We start from the raw sequence: 15,040 nt of genomic DNA, 5'->3' as shown, positions 1-15,040 counted from the left end.
ATGGTGCTGCCAACCGAGAAAACCCTTCAAAGAACCTCCTATAATAGCCGGCAAGACCCAGAAAACTTCGCACCTCATGGGCATTCGACGGCCTCACCCAATTGACCACCGCCTCCACTTTCCCTGGGTCTACTGCAATTCCATCCTTGGTAACAACGTGCCCCAAGAACGCCACATTGTCCAACCAGAATTTGCATTTCTTGAATTTTGCGTAGAGTTGGTGTTTCCTCAAGACGCTCAACACCGTCCGCAAATGCTCTTCATGCTCTTCCCAACTCTTTGAGTAGATTAAGATGTCGTCGATAAATACCACCACACACCGATCGACAAGCTCTCGAAAAATCCGATTCATCATATCCATGAAAGCTGCCGGAGCATTAGTTAACCCAAAAGGTATGACTAAGAATTCATAATGCCCATACCTTGTTCGGAACGCCGTCTTTTGTACATCCTTCTCTTGAATCTTGAGTTGGTGATAGCCAGAACGAAGGTCAATTTTTTGAGAATACCTGTGACCCTTGGAGCTGGTCAAAGAGGTCATCAATCCTCGGTAATGGGTATCTATTCTTGATTGTCACCTTATTCAGTTCCCGATAGTCGATACATAGTCTCATCGATCCATCCTTTTTCTTCACGAATAGGACCGGTGCTCCCCATAGAGAAACACTAGGGCGGATAAAACCCTTGTCCAGAAGTTCTTGTAACTGATCCTTGAGTTCCTTGAGCTCCAACGGTGCCATTCTGTACTGAGCCTTGGATATGGGTGCAGTGTTTGGTAATAAGTCAATGGTGAATTCGATCTCCCTGTCCGGCGGTATCCCTCATTATGTACCGAGCCTTGGATATGGGTGCAGTGTTTGGTAATAAGTCAATGGTGAATTCGATCTCCCTGTCCGGCGGTATCCCTGGCAACTCTTCTGGAAAAACGTCCGCAAATTCTCGTACTATAGGTATTTCCTCAAGCTTGCATCCCGATTTTTCTTCTGTCACGCAAGCCAAGTATCCTGAACACCCACTTCTCAGTAATTTGGTCACCCATAGTGCAGATATCAATTTGACTGTGCCAGTATTTTGATTCCCCCGAATCTTGAACTCTGCTGCTCCTGGTGGTCTAAACACGATCTCCTTGTGGAAGCAGTCCACGCAAGCATGATACATGGATAGCCAATCCATGCCTAAAATAATATCAAACCCGCTCATCTCAAAGATAACGAGATTCGCAAGCATGACATGGCCTTCAACTAAAATAGGACAATCCTTAACTACTAAGGTGCATAAAATTGTACTCCCTATCGGTGTAGCAACTGCTAAATTTACATCTAAGGCTTCAGACTCTAGACAGCAGGCTTTAACAAAGAAATAGGACACAAACGAGTGTGTTGCCCCTAAATCAAAAAGAACAGAAGTTATACCAGACGAAATAGGAAGAGTACATGTTACTACGTCGTTTGACGCCGCTGCATCGCTTGGTGTCAAAGCATATACCTGAGCAGGTGCCGTGGTTTTCTGTCCCTCTGAGCGGTTCTGATTGGCTTGGTTGTTGGTAGGACCTACAGTCCCTCGCGATATGTCCAGGTTTCCCGCACTTAAAGCAGCCTAATTGCCCGTAGAGGCAATTCCCATTATGCATCCTACCGCACTTCTGGCAGGAAGGGCGTTGCTCGCCCCCTCTTTGGTTATGGAATTGCTGAGGTATGTAACTCCTCTCTGCTGGTTGGTTAAGTCTTCTCTTATTGGCATGGAATGATTGTCCCCCTGAGCGGTTTCCTTGCAGTGCAACTCTCTTCTTCTGATTAAAGTATTCCGAGTTCATTCTCTGTGTCCGCTCAATTACTGCCGCCTTGTTGATCAAGTCTGTCAATTTGCAAATCTCAAATCCCACAATCTGATTCATGATGTGCGGCTGTAACCCTCGTTCAAACTTTCTTGCTGTGAGCTCTTCTGTGGACACCAAGTAAGGCGCGAAGCGAGAAAGTTCAATGAACTTGGCAGCATATTGCTCCACCATCATTGATCCTTGAATCAAATCTGTAAATTCTTGGGCCTTGGCCTGTCGAGTAGTTTGAGGAAAGAATCGCTCCAAGAACACCTCCTTGAAGTCCATCCAGGGAATGATTACTCCTAGTCGTTGTTGCAGGTGTTCCTTCTGAGCGGTCCACCACCGTTCAGCTCCCTCAGTGAGGTAGAAGGTAGCATACTTGACCCTCTGTTCTTCGGTGCAGTTCATCACATCCATCAGCTTCTCTATTTGTAAGACCCAGTTTTCGGCAGCTATTGCGTCGGGTTGTCCATAAAAAACAGGAGGGCGTTGCCGATTAAAGTTTCCAAAAGTACACCCTTGCTGCCCTTCACTGGATGTTCCTCCCTTGGTATTGGTAACCCATTGCCAGTAAGCTCACAAGTTGCGCCGCCAACGCAGTCAAAGCTTCCGGTTGCTAGTTGGCAGTGGTGTTTCCTCCGTTCCCAGCCTCGTTGCCCCCGGTATGACCCTCCTTGATGTTATTAGTACGGCTGCGAGTCGGGGGTGCCATTGTTCTATGACCGAGGTAAAAGAAAAGAAAATAGTAAGCAGTTAGAATGTATTCATGTACTATCTATAAGTGACTACAAAGATAGACTCTACTTGGCCGGAATGTGGCTTCCCATTACCCCCCTACTTCTATCAATAGTTCTAATTCTTAAAGTCTACAGAACCTTATAACCTTTGCTCTGATACCAAAATTGTAACATCCCCAGCCCGTTAGGGTTAGGTTTGTTAATGATTCTCTTACTCGCAAAGATCCATAAGGTTTATCAACTAACAATACTAGTATAACAATGAATGCATGAAAGTCTAAAATATCATGTCTAGAAATAATAACTAAACTGAAATATTCTTGTTTAACAGAAATATGTCTCACAACGAGATAGAGACCCTTATTAAAATAAATCTATCAATCTCTGAAAGAAAATTGTGCCAATGCACTTATTAACTTGACTAATATGAAATCATAAGAAATCCTAAATACGCCCGCCCCCATTCCGGCCTCCTAGTGCAGCCTGGTCACCACCTGAAACAAGAAATAAAAACTGATGAGCCCAAAGGGGGCCCAGTAAGTGAAATCCACAACCATGAGCAGTTTTACTCCTTGTCCCGTTTTGAAAAATGAAACTCATAACTACATATGTTCTATGTATATTTTTAAAGAAAACAGAAAGTAAATAAAATATATTTTCATCAATAAAATTTTTGATAGTCTTTATCTCATACTAGGGCCCATGTATACTGTTACCCCCATATACTAGGGTTGCGCGGTCCTTGCGACCTGGGATGAGATACTGTGGCCGCAGCCCCGTCCCCTGGCCAGTCGATTAACTTTCGGTGCACTCAGCATGGCAAAAATAAAACTATGATGGAACCACCTTCTGGCAGAGCCTCCTTCAGCGGTTGCGCCTCCATCCTTAGCATCGGTACCGAGCTTCTCTCTTGTTTCTCTTGGGGCCAAAAATACACTCACTCCTACTTGTGCCCTCATTTTAAAACATTATTTTCTCATTTCTTGTACTTCTCTAGGTACATCTTAGGGCAACATGTAGGAGGGTTTATTATCATTTTCTCAAAATTCTCTTATAAACATCATTATTTTCACAAAGTTTCTTTTTCTCAAACTTGTCATGCATGCAACATAATTCCATAATATAAACAAAATAATCATTTGCAGTTTGAAACAAAATTGCATAAATAGCATGAAATGATAATTTTTCTAGAAGGGATAATAAATTCACTTACCTCTTGACTGCAGTAAAATTTTCCTCTGACTGCTAACTAATCTCCCGAAGGAAATACAGACACATTACTACCCTCATACACGTCACAACAAAACATTCTACTACTATTATGAGTTGGCTTGCTAATCAATTGAGAATGAACTTACTTAGGTATTTAGGTATATTTTCTCATAAAATTTTCATAATTTATTTTATTTAGTAGTACTCCTTTATATATATATATACCTTAAGTTCTTCCATACTATATATATATATATATACACTACCCACTACCCCATCTATATATATAGATGAACAACTTGAATACCATATATATATATATATATACACGTCCGTCAGCATGCTATGTATATATATATATATATATATATATATATATAACTCTACCGTGCGTGTATATAATATACCTCCGTCAGAATGCTATATATATGCAAAACCTGTAACTTTATATGTGTTGGTATATTTTAAGGTACTATATATATATATTAAAACATTCCAGATGTACATATATTTGAAATCCTTCAAATCATTATATATACTTTAAAGTATTCATGTATATATATTTATAAATCCTTCAAATCACTATATATATATATAGCTGCACGTGAGGAGTAAAACAAAAAGACAAATCTCTTTCCCACTACAAGGCCACACGGCAACCAAGGTAAAATACTGAAATTTTGACCCAGTTGTGCTTGAAATAAGTATATATATCTAAGGAGAAGAAAAGCAAGTTGTGAGGCAAAGAACCATACCTGACGCACACTGAGGAGAAGAGAGCAAGAACTTTTGGTGTGCTGTAAGAGTGTAAGAGCGGCTAAGGGTTTGTCTTATATTAATAGGGTGGGCAAGAAGAGAAAAAAAAAATCAATGGTTTTTAAAGGGTAGGCGGCGAGCTTTAGGGTTTTCATTCATTTTTTTTTTTTTTTGTTGGCGCCTAGGGCTTCCCATATATATATATATATATATATATATATATATATATTACTATTATTTATATTTTACTCTTTTATTTTATTTACTTATTATTATTATCATTATTATTATTATTATTATTATTATTAATATTATTATATATTTTTAATTTGTCCATTCTCATTGTTAACCTAAGCCAACCCTTTTGTTTTTTTGTTTTTTAAAAAACTACGAGTCAACTAAAAATACTCTAAAGGGACTTAGGATTGTCACATCACCTATCCCATCATCCATGTCTTCACTAGATTGTGTGTCACTATCATCCACAGGTGCGCCGCTGTTTGGCTGCTGATCGAAAAAGCCATGCGGTAATGTAGGTGGCGGGGATGGCAAACGCATGGAGGCGCCAGGGTCGCAAGGACTAGGCTCATATCGATAGCCAAACTGTGTAAGGCCTGTCGGACCTCTTGCCTCAGCGAGTATTTGGGATATATCAGCTGAAGTGGGGATTATGTCACAGGCATGATCGTCTCTGGCATGTAACTGCCTGTCTACATTATCTGGAAGTATTGGTCGATACCCTGATTGCTGCTGCAGAAGCACAGCAACTTCCTGTGCCTCACTATCTGTCAGGCCATGGTGTGATCTCGACGTAGAAGCGGCTCCCCGCCGTCCTCTTGACTTCCCCCGAGTACTCATATCAACCTGTGAAATACAGCACGCACCCAATTAGTTATGTGTATAGTGTGAGAAATATTCATTACATGTATGACGCAAAAATTAATAAATGAACAAATTAATAAGATATTGGACGCACGAAAAAATTAACCCAATCAATGAACAAATTAATAAATAACAACAAACCAATAAATGTAAAATATTTATTTCATATGAAATGACATACGCCTCGATTGGTGTAAAGCCGGGTCGGACATATTGGATGTCATCGTGCGGATCGTACAGCTGATTATTGTTTAAAGTGAGTGGCTCACTCTCGATCTCGTGATAGTTGGCATGAGGATCATCAGGCGTTTGACCCTGACCAACGTCGTATACGTTTCTAGGTTTCGTCCTCACCGCGCAAGCCCAATTTGGGTTCCTTTCATCTTCGACGTAAAAAACTTGTTCTACTGGGGAAACTAGTACATACGGCTCATCACTAATCAGCTCCCCCTTATGGACAAGGTTTTTGAAGTTGACAAGCATTATGTCATACTCGTCCACCCTGTACCCCCTGTTCCTTGTGGTGTCCGCCCAGTCACACTTGAACATAACATATTTTGTCCTGTCCTAATACTCCACCTCAAGTATTTGAGTTACTTTCCCGTAGTATGTTTCGCCATCAACAGTCGGCACGCACACGCCACTATTCTGAGACCTCTGTCCCACATCATGTGCGATAGTTCGAAAGAACTTGTCGTTTACCACATATCTGTTATATTTGACTGCTGAGACCATCGGGCCTCTACAATGCATTACTAGTTTGGCACCCATATCCTTCTGAAGTCGATCGTCCGAACAATCGACCTACGAGTCATACACAATGACAAAGTTTTGTTAGTACATTGATGAAACATTATGAAATTTACAAGGGGTGACATTAGTCTTACGTAGTCACGGTACCAATCGCAGAATTGCTCAAAATGTTGGGTTTCCAAATGATCGTCCGTGATCGTTCGCCCTCTGTTTGCACTTTGTCTTATCGAATCCTTGTGCAGGCACCAACTGATTGATTAGATCGAGGAAACACGAGAATATCATATTACTAACTCCACCCACACACTTCAAATTGTACAGATGTACAGTAGCACTCAGCTTGCTATGTTTGGTCTTATCATGAAGCGGTTTGTCTGCCTTTTTAAGCAATTCCTCATACTTTCGTACGTCACCTCCATCGGCTTCGTCATGCACAATGTCTTCTTCCTCTCCATGCACCTCAACCCGAGGCTCACTATTGTCAACTCTAACTTCATGCATGCCGAATGCATCACGCAACATGGCATGCATATTTTCACCCTGTTCAGAGCTTGCACTCGCAGCTGTTGCCGGAAGTGATGAATTCGAGCCATCAACGGGAGCTCTAACAGGCCTCTCGCCATGATAAATCCAGAATGTGTATTGGGGCCACATTCCTTTCCCACCTGTCAAGTGGTCGTATACCAAACATGGGGGGTGTCTCCTATTACAGCGACACATCTTACAGGGGCACAAAATAAGTTTGTCGGGAGTGTCACAGTTCCTAACTGCGAATTCCACAAACGCTCTACATCCTTCTCTGTATTCTGTCGTACCCCTTGACTTTTTCATCCAACTCTTGTCCATACTGCTACTACGTATATTAGAAACATAAATATATAAGAATTACGCTAAACGTAAACATAAATGCATAACTATGGCCCATTGGAACCCTAACAGTGAATAAGTAAATTGTTGTTAATTACTTTATTGTTATTCTTTTATTTCATTTTTCTTTGTTGTTTTTTCCGCTTAAAGTTTACATGAAGTACGTAATTTCCAAACCTTAAACCACATTATAATACAAAATCAAAACCATTGTCATGGGTACCGTACTGGAAAAAAACATCTACGTTCGTTGTTTATTTAATAACATGTACTTTAATATAAAGTTGCAAAATCTAAACCAAATTATATTAAACAAATTGAAAAGGTTGTAATTTGTTAGGAGGCCCTAAATAAAATAAATTTAAGTTATGTTTTTGTCCCAATTTATTGAAAAAAATAAAGTTACATAATTTTAATTTCATATGGGGACCCTAAATAAAATTCATTTAACTAGCTGCCTAGGTAGGGTTTTTTTTTTTTTTTTTTATTTTTTTTATTTTTATTTTTTTTTATTTTTTATTTTTTTTTTATTTTTTATAAATTTATTTGATAGCATTATGTATTTTTTATTATTATTTTTGTAATCATTTATATAAATGATTTATATAATCTATTTTCTATATTTTATGTATTATATAAGTGATCATTTATATAATATATAGGTTTGTAAAACATACACAAAATAAAAACATTTAGCTAATTTCAAACTACCTACCTAAAGACATAGGTGTCTATAAATATTTTGCATGCATACCCATATTGAACAATCTTACATTCCTACGTACGTACAAACATAGGACACTAAAAATAATCTATTTCAACCAAATTAATAAGTTAACTAGCTAACAAAAAAAAATTAACATACACATATACAATATTTCTATAAACCCATACATTACAAGAATCAATTATATATATATATATATACAAAATTTGAACATATATTTTTTCCATCCCCTTACTGCAGAGAAAAATTTAAACTACCCATCAATATATACTTAAAAAAACAATATATATATATATATATACCTCATCGATGGGCGAAAAACAAGTGAGTGGTGAGTTGGTGGCCGGAGCTGAGTTCGCCGGCGGAGAGAGAAGACGGTGGCGTGAGGTGGCTGGTGGCCGGCTACAAAATCCGAAGAAGCTAGAAGCAAGGTGGAAAATGTGAGAGAAATATTGAGGAGAAGGTGGCTGGAAAATGTGAGAAGAAGAAAGAATTAAATTTGGAATGCAGGGGGAGGAAGCTGCGTGCATTGCGCGGGGGAGAAGAAGAAAAAAAAAGAGAAAAGGATCGGAGGAGAAGAAGAACGTACAGGCCAGGGAAAAAAAAAAGAGAAAAAAATAAAGGGACCATGCGCTTCTGACCATGTGCATGGTCCCGAGGAAACCAAAGGTAACGTGCCACATAGGCACGTTACTATTTAGTAACGTGCCTATGTCGCACGTTACTTTTGTTGTAACGTGCCATGAATGGCACGTTACTAAACCCTTATATATATATATATATATATTAACTTATAAGTTGATAATTAATTAATTATCAATTAATAAACTTAAAATAAATTTAGTTTTATAATTGCAAGTATTATGTAATATGCTTTATAATATATCAATTAAGTACTATTACGCTTAATTAATAATTTGCAAGTATATATTAATATAAATTACAGCTTTATATCAATTATATATATATATATATATATTTTCACCATGCATATTCAGGGATTGCATCTGCCAATTCCTTAATTTGGTTAATTAATTGATAGGATTAATCCTATCAATTACTGCATATTCTGATTATGAAATAAAGCATAGTGTTAATGTTATAGAGCTGATAGCGTCTAGCATGCTTGACACATAAGAAGTAGTAGTGATGCCTTTAGTGTTGTAAAACACAAGCACTAATGCATATTCTGTTCTAGAGGCATATCTTAACCATATATTTTTTGGGTTTTGATCTTTCTCTGGGGACTCACATTTAGCATGAGATCTTTCTAGGGCCTGTCACAAAGTCGTAAGCCCCAATATTTTTTTTATCAAAATTATTACTAATATTTTTTTTATCAAGATTACAAGAGTACACTTGTATAAAATACACTTGTAAAGAGTGCATAAAAAAAAAAAAAAAATTTCATCAAATATCCAAAAATATATATTTTTGAAAAATAAACTACTGGTTACGTGTGAAAATGCCACGTTACCATATGGTAATGTGGCATTTTGAACACGTTACCATAAATGCCACGTTACTATTATGGTAACGTGTTCAAAATGCCAGGTTACTATATGGTAACGTGGCATTTTGACACGTTGCAAAATGGCAACATGTTATTTCAGCACGTTACCATTTGGCAACATGTTAAATAACACGTTACTATAAGATGACGTGTCTATTAGACACGTCATCTTATGGTAACTTGGTATTTTTAACACGTCACCATATAGTGACGTGTTAAAAATACAACGTTACCAAAAATAATGGTAGCGTGTTATATTTTAACACATTACAATACAGTGACATGGCATAAATCGTATGAACAGTTGCCACGTCATTAAACCCTAATATTTTTGCAGTGATATTTTGGTAGTTTGGAGGAGACTGACCTAATTAAAATTTTGGAGGGTAACATTATTAATTAAATGGTAGTTTGAGGGGATATATAGATTTTTTCCTAAATTATAAATTACACAACTTATGTATATTTACATGTTTTAAATAATAATTAAATTTTATTAAATTGATTATTTATTTCATTACTTAGCTTTCAGAACGTGACATCTTTAATATCTATTTTGAATGGTCTTATCATTTTTTGTTTTGGGGTGGATGCATGGAAATTATTGACACCCATGTGGTCCACGTGGAATTTAAGAGGCAATCTGCATGTGTATATATATATATATATATTGAGATCAACTTCTAAGCTCCTTCATTTATTGGATTTATTTATTTATTTTTCTAATTGAAAGGCGAAAAGAGGTTACAGGGGTGGGATAAACTTCTAAGCTCCTTCATTTACTGGATTTATTTATTTATTTTTCTAATTGAAAGGCGAAAAGAGGTTACAGGGGAGGATTTGGATTTATTCTAATTAGTCAGTCAAGAAAGTGCCTTTCATTATTTAGCAAAATAAAATATAATCACGACTCTTACAATTATTGACTTTAACATATAAACATGACGAGTCACATACAATTTTTATCTTATAACCTGAAACTCGCTCATTTAATCGGTAACATCACATATATCTAAATTTTTTAAAAACAAAATTATAAGTATACACTTTAATTTATATGTATATATTATTATTATTATTATTTTCTTAACGAATTATCTTCATTGATATAACAATCAAATGGAGCAAAATGCTCCGTACAATGCCAAAGATATAATTTGGAATCTTTACGACGCAAATATTATCTATGACATACACAGTTGTCTCAATCAATTTAAAATTTACAGCAAATTTGGTAAATCATATCTCTATCTTCTGCCAGGTCTTTGATTCTCTTGCTTTTTAATCTCTGCTACTAGTACTTTATCAATCGCAATCTTCTTTACTGCCTTTACCACAGTGACAATTCTTTTTTATGCTTGATAACTCCTTCGTCATCGGTCTATGGTCTGTTTACAGAAAATGAACCATAAGAAAACAAAAGACTGACCAAAAACCAAATCTGTTATTCTTAATGATTCGTGAAAATAAAACCTAAGAAAACGAACAAAACTCGTCCCCATAGATCGCTATTAAAAGCAGATCTAGAGAGAATACATTCTTATTTAAAAACAACGAAAATACAATAACAAAAACCCAACACACCCATACGCGTTCCACGCGCCACCGCTGGCCAGCCACGAGCCGCTAAAAGCCACTCCGAGGACCATTGCCACGCGCCCGAATCGATATATAGTGGAGTTGAGAAAAGGGATGTGGAAGGGGCAAAGAGAAAGGGAGCAGCCTCTCACTATGCTATATTCTCTCTATGCTGCTCTCTTTCTATGTATATATTATTTGTACCGAGTATATTTTAATAAAAATGAGCAACATTTAATAGGAAATTTGAGATTAATTTGGGTTTACATGGATATAACTTCATCTTACTATTCGTACAATATTTTATTTTTGGAATTAGATATGATAAACCAATTTGTGTCTTAAATGATTTGGAAGGAAATTTCTATCGTGTATAGACGTTTAATAGGAAGAGATTAAAAAAAAAAAAAAAAACTTACAATAAATTTTCCTCAAAAAAACTTGAGGCATGGAGTCTTTGTATATATTGAGATAATTAAACTTCCAAACTCTTTTATTAATTCTTGGATTTATTCTTAGTCAATCAATAAAGCAGTGGATATGTTGAAACTAAGTGCCTTTCATTAGTTATCACAACCTCAATTAAATATTATCATTACTCATTGAATTATTGACTTAATTAACATGTTCACATATGTTACACCTAGGTCTACAATAGGGTCATTTGGCGTATTACCTAATAATCTAGCCCATAGCCCATTAATTCGGGTAGAAGCCCAGCACATTCATATGGGCTTAGTAAGAAGAAACCCAGATTTGGAGGTGTGAAAACGACGTCATCTCACCAAGCTCGCATTCTCGGGAGACCATGCTCACCTGACTCAAGATATTTATTGAATCAACGATATACACAGCACGCAGATATGACAGTTATGGACAAGATATGCACCAATCGCGTTAACAGCTTGAATATGATTTGATTATCATGTCAGTTACGACCCACACTTAAATACCACCGACGGTTATGCGCCATTCCTTATGTCGCATAACGATACGAACAAAATTTATTTATCAAACAAAATTACTAGCCATTAAAATGATAGTCATCTTGTAAGATAATCGTGTTACTAAAAGAGAAACAATAAGAATACAGTGTTACCTGATCGGCTATCCGCTGAGGATCTCACAATTACACAGGCTGGGGACTCCGCGTCTTGCGGAGCCCTGACAGTCGTCACCTTCGGCTTGGAGCTCATACGTCTCGAGCCCTTAAGGTTGCGAAATTGGGCCTCATACATTGCCATCTGCGAGGCCACCTGCAAAGCCATCTGCTCAGTCACCTGTGCGGTCACCGCCGCAGTAATCTCCTCCCTCTGTTGGGCCAACATCGCATCCATCTGTTCCTTGTGCTTCTCCCTCTCAGCTTCAATTGCTTTTTCAAGTTCAGCATGCGAGACCATCGAGCCACCAGGGTTTTGTGATCGTGCTTGGGATGGTGTATAATATTAGTGGATGTTGCCGCGTACAGGTAGAATATTCTTACTAACCCCTCGAATACGACCCGCATATTCAGGCTTATTTCCGTGCGCCTAGGCGTACGTGTTGTTCGGTGTCCACTGAATCGTCCCTTGGGGCCCATCTACCAATTCTGCAGGGTCAGTTTTCAATAGCTCCTTCATCCGTGCCTGTTTGTTACATATTCAGGCTTACTTCCGTGCGCCTAGGCGTACGCATTGTTTGGTGTCCACCGAATCGTCCCCTAGGGCCCATCTATCAATTCTGCAGGGTCAGTTTCCAATAGCTCCTTCATCTGTGCCTGTATGTTACATTACATATGATCATCGTTATATATATATATATATATATATATATATATATATATATATATAAGTGTTAATCCTCAATAAGTTAATACATAAAAAAAAATGCAGGACAAGGTGTAAGGAACTTACAGTTCTCTCCGTGACCACCGAATTTGGGCAGCTATCATCTTTCTTTCTATGGGTCTTGATATAATTCCTCGCTCGCGTAGGGGCCCTGCCCGAAGTAATTACCTGCGATAAGTTCAAACCATCATATATGACATATACATATTTATATGGTAAATTAGAGTAGTACGTCCACATGTGACACCCTTGCGAAGCTCTTTGAGCCGGTGTAGTGTGGTATTTGATTCAGTGCTCGTATGTCTCTCATGTGCTGAGCATATTCTTACGAACACAACATGTAGGCATTATTAATAGCTGAGTCATCGAACAATTACAATTAACGAAATACAAATAGTTTGAAATTGTGACCTACTTGATAAGCGGGATCACACCATTTCACCAACAATTTTTCCACGTCTACAGGGTTGTACTTTGCAATGGTCTGCCCCATCCTCGCTGCCATTGTTGCAGGAGATCGCCGCACTGAATGTTGCGCTTATTCTTTAACTTGTGCCTCCGAAGCTTCAGCTTCTCGCCCATGTCTCTGAACGCGTCATTTTTTATTGCCGCCATATCCGACGCAGGCATGATGTAGAAGTGATTCTGCATCAGTTAAAAACTGAGGTATTAAAGAGCTGGTTGTTTTACAAAATTTACTATACAAATGCTACATATCATAATTTAAGAACATCTAATCTACACTTGCCATCAATGACTCAAATAAATCCTCCTTCGTATTTTCTGGTACCTCATTCCAGTCGTCGGATATCCTCACAAAGGACCCGCTTTTGACAATCTTGCCCGTCATTGGTCTAAATTTTCCCCCGCTTTGTCCTACGAGCTGCCACGCGCCATTATACTCCATGATGATCATTTTCCCATCGAGAATGTCTCACAACTTGTGCGAGTCATTTATGGTCAACACTTCAAATTTATCTTCGCGATCTGCATTGATGTTTATTTAACACACAAATGGTGAAACAGATATTATTTGAATTTAAGTACTAACTACATGTACCATTATGCATAAATATGTACATATTTATGGTTCTGAATAGCATACATACATACATACCTATCTTCTGAACCTGGTTGACAGCCAATACTGGCCAAGTAGGGTCATCGTGCTGCTGACCGTGCGCGTCACCTGTCCCATCATCTAAGTCATCGGGGGTCTGTATCTCACTATCATCCACACGTGCGCTGCTATGTGTCAGCCGATCGAAATAGCCGTGCGGCAATAAACCCAATTGGGTCAATGTGGGTGGCAGGGATAGCAAACGTGGGGATTCATCAGAGTCGCGAGGAGTAGGCTCATATTGATACCCTAGCTGGGTAAGGCCAGTCGAACGGGATGGGTCAGGGAAATCCGAGCCTAGATCAATCAAAGAGCAGGTAATGTCGAAGACATAATCGTCTCTCGCAGGTGTTTACCTTTCCAAATGCTCTGGAAGTATCGGTTGATACCCTGATTGCTGCCTCAGAAGCATAGTAGCTTTCTGCGACTCACTGTCAGTAAGGTCATGACGTGATCTCGACCCATGGTCACCTGTAGTTTGCCTCCCAGAAGATTGTGCACTCCGATCTCACCCAAAAGATTGTGCCCTCCGTCCTCACCATGCACTTCAACCCGAGGCTCACTATTGTCATCCCCGACTTCGTGCATGCCGAATAGGGCTGGGCAAAAACCTGCACAACCCGAAGACCCGACCCGACCCGAACCTCCCCGCCCCGTGCGGGTTCAGTGTGTATTTTCGCGGGTTCGAGTTGAGAATATCCAACCCGTGCGGGGCGGGGCGGGTTTTGGGTTTACTAATATTTCTTATGCGGGTACCCACCCCGCCCCGCTCCTAAAACACCAAAAGAAAAGTAGAAAACCCTAGACACTTAAGAGACCCATAACCCATTCACATTCAGCCTTTCTCCCTTTCACGATTCACCCAGCCCTCAAGTCCTTAGCAGTCAACATAGCCGTCAGCCGCACCTCTCTCCCGTCGGACCCATCTCACGATTCTCACTCCCCGGCGTCCCCGCACCGCACGACAATCGATTGCAGTCACCGCACCTTTCGATCTCCCATCAGACGGTCGGACCCATCTCACTCCCCGCATCGCACGACTGCACCTCTCAATCTCCCATCGAACCCATCACTCTCGAGTCTCGCCTCTTGATCTCTCACTCTCGCCTCTCGATCTCAGATCAGAAGGGTTCTCTCTCTCTCTCTCTTTCTCTCTCTCTCTCTCTCTCTCTCTCTCTCTCTTTTTTCTGTTTGGTTCTTGGGAAAGATGAAATGAAAGGAAAGAAAAAAATATTCTCAAATGATTTCCT

The sequence above is a fragment of the Corylus avellana genome, chromosome 1 (assembly GCF_965113065.1).
Source record: "Corylus avellana chromosome 1, dhCorAvel1.hap1.2, whole genome shotgun sequence".
Taxonomy (NCBI): Eukaryota; Viridiplantae; Streptophyta; class Magnoliopsida; order Fagales; family Betulaceae; genus Corylus; species Corylus avellana.
Note: the sequence above shows the minus strand (reverse complement) of the source record.